Source organism: Urocitellus parryii, chromosome 3 (genome assembly GCF_045843805.1).
Source record: "Urocitellus parryii isolate mUroPar1 chromosome 3, mUroPar1.hap1, whole genome shotgun sequence".
Lineage (NCBI taxonomy): Eukaryota > Metazoa > Chordata > Mammalia > Rodentia > Sciuridae > Urocitellus > Urocitellus parryii.
Window position 1 is genome coordinate 208,878,330 of NC_135533.1, and position 7,340 is coordinate 208,885,669.

At 45.6% G+C, this 7,340-nt stretch overlaps 1 pseudogene; it reads left to right on the plus strand.

The window, feature by feature from the left end:
- The first annotated feature begins 3,855 nt into the window (after nt 1–3,855).
- On the plus strand, nt 3,856–4,823 carry LOC113177962 (olfactory receptor 7A17-like; annotated as a pseudogene).
- The last annotated feature ends 2,517 nt before the right edge of the window (nt 4,824–7,340 follow it).

The window sequence follows — 7,340 nt, forward strand, 5'->3', positions numbered from 1 at the left end:
GGGGCTAGGGGCCTCTCAGTGGGAAGGATCTTGCCTGGTAAGTGCAAGGCCCCGGGCTCCATCCCAGCACCAATCTCTTTAAAAGACAAAGAAAGGATTTTGAGAGTTTTTACCACAAATAACAAATGCATGTTGGAGGAGATAGTTATGTTTAACCTGATGAAAACCCTCACACTGTAGACAGGCAGGAAAACACATTATACCCTTAATATGTGCCATCTAAGTGGATTTAATGTAAAATTAGATTTTTTAATCTTTAACATACTCCTTCTTGAGAAGTTCCTTTTCCAGGCATGGTGACACTCACAGGCTACGGGGTTAGGGTGTGGACGTCTGTGGGGTCATTATTTTGTCTATCACACCAATTACATAGGTTGGCTTTCTCTCTCATGGAGCCATCAAAATCTGCCTCATGTTGTAGATAACTGAATAGATTCACCCCCCACCTCCCTCCACCACAGCCGTAGGAATGATATACACATTGAGGAAAAGAAATGGCAACTTTTTATCTAGAAAATAGGAAACCATCAGATGGGGAACGAAGGCTTCTGAAATTCAGATGGTCTCATCAGGTGTTTCTACCATCTTGGGCAGTGGACAGCGAGGGTCCACTCTGTTGGTGGCCTGATGTCATTTTATCTTCCAGAGTCTCCTTAAACTGGGCATCTCCAGGGTTTTATTTGCTGGAGTATCTTCCTCTCATTTTGGAATCCCTCCCTTGGCTCATTTCATAAAAACAAAACATTTTGTCTTGTAACCAGTTCTGAATAATTTTCTGAAGCACAGCATTCATAAGGCTCCAGTGAATCAGCCTCACTTCTGAGAAAGTCCAAAGTCAGCAAAATGAAATCTCATGTGGCCTCTTGATCATGCCCTGATAAATCCATTGGGCAAGAAAATTATGTGATTGAAGTGTGTGTGTGTGTGTGTGTGTGTGTGTGTGTGTATACACACACGTTCGACATCATACCCCATAAAGGTAGATGATTATTATTTGTCAATTGAAAATTTTAAAAATTAGGGAGGAAGATGGTGGCTAAGACCCTCCAGTGGTCATACACCAGGCACAATGGATTAACAGCTATAATTTACAACCTCATTGTGTATTTTGGGTGTGTGCCACAAGAATATACCGAAAATAAAATAGTTACTGCAATAAAGGAAATACTTATCCATCATCTCATATTCTTGTTTGTACATGAGCAGCTACAATTTCTTTATCTAACAAATCTTTTCTTTCCCTTTTTAAATGGAACTTGAGTTATTTTCAATAATCTTATGTCATTTTTCAATAATTATCATTCCAGAATAATTAGAAAGATCACTGGAGCTACATCCTCCTTCCCCCTGGAAAATCTGAACCACCATTTTTTAGCCATTAGGACAGGACAAAGACTCTGTGCTGTGTGTTTCAAGAAATCCATGGTGTTGGCCATGTGAAGGGATTCTTGGAGGACATGATCGACATTCAACTCCTGCAGAACCTGAAATCTGTCCATGCACAACATGGTGCTGGGCAAACTCAACATCCAGATGCCACCTGCAGCCCAATTCCTCAGTTTCTCTGTTAAACATTCTTTTACTGCCCCCCTTCCTATGAGGCCTCTTCCATGCAAAAATTCTAGAAGCAAGAAAACCAGCCTCCCAGGATGATCACATCCACAACATTCAAAAGGAATAGAACTTGCTTTAAATTTTTTAACAAAAAATAAAATATAAACAGAAAAAAATATAAAAATAAAATATTATGGTGCCTACAAGGAAGAGACCTTGCTCTATGTGGGACGTGGGCTTCTGAGGATGTGTAAAGCTCCCCAGAAAGCCATATTCCACTTCAGATCTTCATAGTCGTGACGTAGTGGCCAAATTGCCAAGAAAATTGATCCCCAGATAATTTCCTGACAGACATGTTAGTAAGTAAGAAGTAAAGAGTAGGAGACAAGACTGAGCAGACAGGGAGATGGGCCTGGGTCACTTCCTGGGCAGCGCAGTACAAACCGCACCTGCAGATATTTGCTAAGAAAATTACAAAAAGACTATTTTTAAGTCAGGACCTAAGTGACTCTGGTCCATGCCTCTCCAAGGAAGAAAAAAGGCCCAATGGACATTTTGATTGTACAAAAGGCTTCATGGACACCCCATGGACACTGTGTGCATGTACTTTGTGACTTTCTATTTGTGCTAATTAATGCAAGTACTGGCTGCTTTGTCTTGTAGTGCTTCTATAGAAAGATCAGTTGTTGTTTGGTATCAGGTTAACATAGACTTGGAAAATTCCTTGGCACATTTATTTTCATGTGATTCCCAAGACTTTATATGCATTGCCAATAGGTGAGATTTCAAAATTACTGATGACATTTCTGGGTAATGAATTGGATGAGTCAACTTCTTCACTGATTTATCTATTATACTTTTTAAATAAAAATTAACCAAGTCTATAGAAAATGTGGCTTCCTCATCATTAATGGGAATTATACAGCCCCAGCTTTTAACATTTTACCTAAATGGTGGTTATTACCAGAACATTTAAAAGTGAAGCGCAAAAGTCATTCCAAAGACACCTGAGATCAGGAAGGCTCTGACCAGGTGCAGTGGAGTCACCCAGGTCCAGTCGGCTTTGGGAACTGAATCTAAACAAACACTTGACAGAGGAGGACATACAATCAATCAACAAGTACACAAAAAGTGCTCACCATCTCTAGCTATCAGAGAAATGCAAATTAAAACAACTCAAGACACCATCTCACTCCAGTAAGAAAGGCAGCCCTTATGAAGTCAAACAACAACAAGTGCTGGTGAGGATGTGGGGGAAAAGGTACACTTGTACATTGCTGGTGGGACTGCAAACTGGTGCAGCCAATTTGGAGGGCAGTATGGAGATTCCTTGGAAAGCTTGACCCAGTTATTCCCATTCTCGGACTATACCCAAAAGACCTAAAAAGAGCATACTTCAGGGACACAGCTACATCAATGTTCATAGCAGCATAATTCACAGTAGCTAGACTGTGGAACCAACCCAGATGCCCTTCAACAGATGAAAAGATTTAAAAAATGTGGCAGTTATACACAATGGAATATTACTCTGCATTAAAAAATAACAAAATCATGGCATTTGCAGGGAAATGGATGGCACTAGAGCAGATTATGCTAAGAGAAGTTAGCCAATCCCTAAAAGCAAATGCCAAATGTCTTCTCTGATATAAGGGAGGTGACTCAAAACAGAGCAGGGAGGAAGAGCATGAGAAAAAGATTACCACAAAACAAGGAAAAGAGGAGTGAGGGGAAAGGGAGGGAGAAGGGGAATTGCACAGAAGATGGAAGGAGATTCTCCTGAGTTCACAAAATACATATACGATGGTGTGAAGGGAAGAAAGAGAGAGAGAGAGAGAGAGAGAAATAAGTGTCACAGTAGAATGGGTAGAGAATAGAGATGGGAGGGGAGGGGAGGGGGATAGGGAGGGCAGCAGAATACAACTGACACTAGGATTTGCTGTATGTATACACATGGATGTATAACCAATGTGATCCTGCAATCTGTACATGTGGAAAAATGAGAATTCATGCCCTATTTGAATCAAATGCATGATATGTCAAGATCATTGTATTGTCTTGAGCAACTAATAATAAAAATAAATAAAAATAAATAAATTAGGATGGTGACTGGGTTTTCCAGCTGGTGGTGGCAACAAAAGGCAACTAGGGTCACTAAGGAACCCCAGTGTGACCCACAGCAGAGGAGGGGCCACCAAGCCAATGCCTCCTAGAGCACTGGGTCCACGCCCAGGCAGCCAGGGTCCTGAGGTGGCCGTGGACTTCCTCTAGAGGCCGCTTCTCCCCTGGGGACATTTACTTTACATGGAACCAGAAAACCACACGGGGACTCCAGGATTTCTCCTCCAGGGACTTTCTGAGAAGCCAGAGATGCAGTCGGTTCTCTCTGGGCTGTTCCTGTCCTTGTACCTGGTGACCATCTTTGGGAACCTGCTCATCATCCTGGCCATCATCTCAGACCCCCACCTGCACACACCCATGTACTTCCTCCTCTCCAACCTGTCCTTTTCTGACCTCTGCTTCCTGTCCACCATGGTCCCCAAGATGCTGGTGAACATCCAGACACAGAGCAAGGCCATTACCTATGCAGGCTGCAGCACCCAGATGTACTTCTTCACCATTTTTGGACTGCTGGACATGGGACTTCTTACAGTGGTGGCCTATGATCACTTCGTGGCCATGTGCCGGCCCCTGCACTACACGGTCCTCAGGAGCCCCAAGCTCTGTGCTCAGTTCTTCTCCTGAGCTGGCTCATCAGTGTGCTGGGAGCCCTTCCTGAGAGCGTGAGTGGACTGAGGCTCTCCTTCTGCACAGACGTGGAAATCCCACACTGTTTCTGTGAATTCCCTGAGGTCCTCAAGCTCGCCTGCTCATACCTTCATCAGTAGAGTCATATTGTACTTAGTGACAGGCATCATGGGTTTTTTTCCTCTTTCTGGGATCTGTTTCTCTTATTCTAAAAATGTGGCTTCTGTCCTGTGGATCTCCACAGCAGGAGGGAAGTGCAAGGGCTTTTCCACCTGCAGTTCTCACCTCTCAGTTGTCTCCCTGTTCTATGGAACCTTCCTGGGGGTCTACCTCAGCTCCATAGGGACACGTGCCTCCTGGACAGGGGTGTTGGCCTCCACCTGTATACCCTGGTCACCCCCATGGTGACCTTACAGGTTTTCAGCTTCTTCCAGTTTTTGAACAGGGTTAACAAGCAAAACCAGCGTGTCCGTGTTCACACTATCATTCCTTTTAAAACCTTAAAAGAATTTAAAAATGCTTGAGGTACTTATGGCCCTAATTCCCATTTATACAAAGCGTGCTCAACTCGGTTTCCAAAAACCCCTTCTGCACAGTGACTGGGTGTCCATGGCCAGGGCTTGTCTGAATGGCAGCAACTTCTCTGGCGGTCTTACTGGAGCAATTTTTGTACTGAGCAGTTTGAGAAAAACAGGAGACAGAATCGTGAGACCCCTTTGGAGATGTTGATGGGAACTGGTGAATTTGCAGATTTAGAGATGCAGTTAAACTATGACTTGGTGGTTTATGATCAGAATAATTCACGGGCAAACAAGGCCTGGCAGCCAATTTCTTCCGGAGATCAGTCTAATCTAGTTTGACTAAGATAAATAAGGGCTCAGAAGAACTATTCTCCAACTTTCTGGCGTGCTTGTACCATGCATCTCACAGGTCCATGGGGGACTCAGGTGCCTATGAGTTGGTTGGTAAGCAGCTAGCATTGGAAAATGCAGGTAAGGCCTGCTAGGACATCCTCCTGCTTCATAGGGAAAAGGGGACTCTCTCAGAATTTGTTCGCATTTGTGCAGACGTTGGCCCAACCCTTTTACCCTCACCATGGCTTTGAATCAGGTACTGCAGCCTCAAACCCAGGGACACCATTCTCATGGATGTTGGTAAAGATGGTGCCCCCAGCGCTTCTGTTCCAGGAGCTTAGGTCTGTGATGTACTGAATGGCGCACCATCTATCACCTCCAATCCCTATGAATGGTGTGAACTTTGAATGGCCACTTCCGATCCCTGAAGTGGTGCAAACTCTCAGCCAATAAAGAAGTAACAGCCCACTTGCTCTGCTCTCCCTCACCCCCATGAAGACCATAAATATCAACACCCTGTTCATGCTGGCTCGCTCGCACACTCTCTCTCTCTCTCTCTCTCTTCCCCTCTCCCTCTCTCTCTCTCCCTCCCTCCCTCTCTCCCTCCTTACCTCCCCCTCTCTCTCTCTCCTCCCTTCCCCTTCCCCTTCCCCTCTGCGACTGGCCACTAAGGTCAAAATCTCGGGCAGCTCAACAGTTGTTCCAGCCTGTTGAGTTTACAGAGCTTTTCCACCATTCCTACATTGGTGCCAAAACCTGGGAGGGGATCCCCCTTGCTGAAGGCAGAACCCCATTCCCAAACTCCAAGCCCAACTTTTCCTGTTGCAGTCCACTCCTCTGGTTGCCTGCCTGACATACACCACCGACCTGCAGATTGGTGAGTTCCCCCTCCCATGAGCGCCTGAACCCTAACTCACCAGAACCAGGGAATTGGCCGTTGAGTGTCCAGCAATTGCTCTGGGTGTTTTAGGGGGGAACACACCCCACTCAGACCCATCAGGGTTGCGATGGACCCCAGATGCTCTGCTAGGACACCCCTGGGAACCGACCGCCTGGGATGTAGATGAATTCTCCCTTTGTGACTCCTCCGTCTCCCCCATCTCTCCTCACTCTCTGCTTCCCAGGATGGGTTAGCGCAGTTGCTGCAGCCTGTCTCACCCAAGTTCTGACCGTTACACCCGGAACTCCTTCCAACAGTCTCCTTCTGACTCTTTGGTTCCACTCAAAAAACTCTCCTGACGTCAGGTTGACTGCGGCCTTGGCCCTATTTGGGTCCCACAGATCGCACTCCCCTGGTAACAACCAGGCAGTGCCCTCTATTTCCCCGTGGCATTCGGCCATTTTGGGGACACCCACTTGACCCTCAATCTGCTCGGGAGCTTCCCTGAAGCTCTTTTTGGCCCTGGTTCTTTCTCTCCCCCTCTCTCTCTCTCTCTCTCTCTCTCTCTCTCTCTCTCTCTCTCTCTCTCTCTCTCTCTCTCATTGTTTACTTAGGGTTCCACATTTCCCAAGGGAAGAAAGCTATCACAACTGATAGTAAAGGTCACACTGCAGCTGAGCAACATATCTTCCACAGCCACAGGCCCTTTAGGGCAAGTTTGGGGGAAGGACTTTTAGGGGAAGAGAGAAGAACTACCTAAGGGAACTACCTAAGGGATAGTTCACTTACAGACTAGTGAATGGAAAGGACCAGATTCAGTGATTATGTGGGGCAGAGGTCATGACTGTATTTGTCCAGAAGGTGCTTTTCATCCTATTTGGGTACCTGAAGGTGCCGTCAGGCGTGAAGGGACCTACGGAAATTGATGTTACAAGCCAAACAAATGATTCGACTCCAATGGAGACCTAAAGCTCCAATGATGAGGCTTGCTGCAGGAATAGCCCTGTTGGGCTGTCAGGTAAAAGGGAATCAGGGAGAAACCTACTAGAAGTATTTTCCAGATCCACCTCTAGTACACCCAGCAGTGGACTGAAGAGTCCTTCCCAATATTTACTCATGACTCATATATGATGGGAGGATGCACAGACACTTATATTACCCCAAATCATGTGACTGGATTTAATTATTCTGACTATAGCGCCCACCTACCCTTGTGTTGGTCCCACTATAAACATGATGGTTGTCTAACACTGTCATTTAAGGAAAAGACAGCAGTTAGGAGACCCAGACCAAATAATCCTACTGTT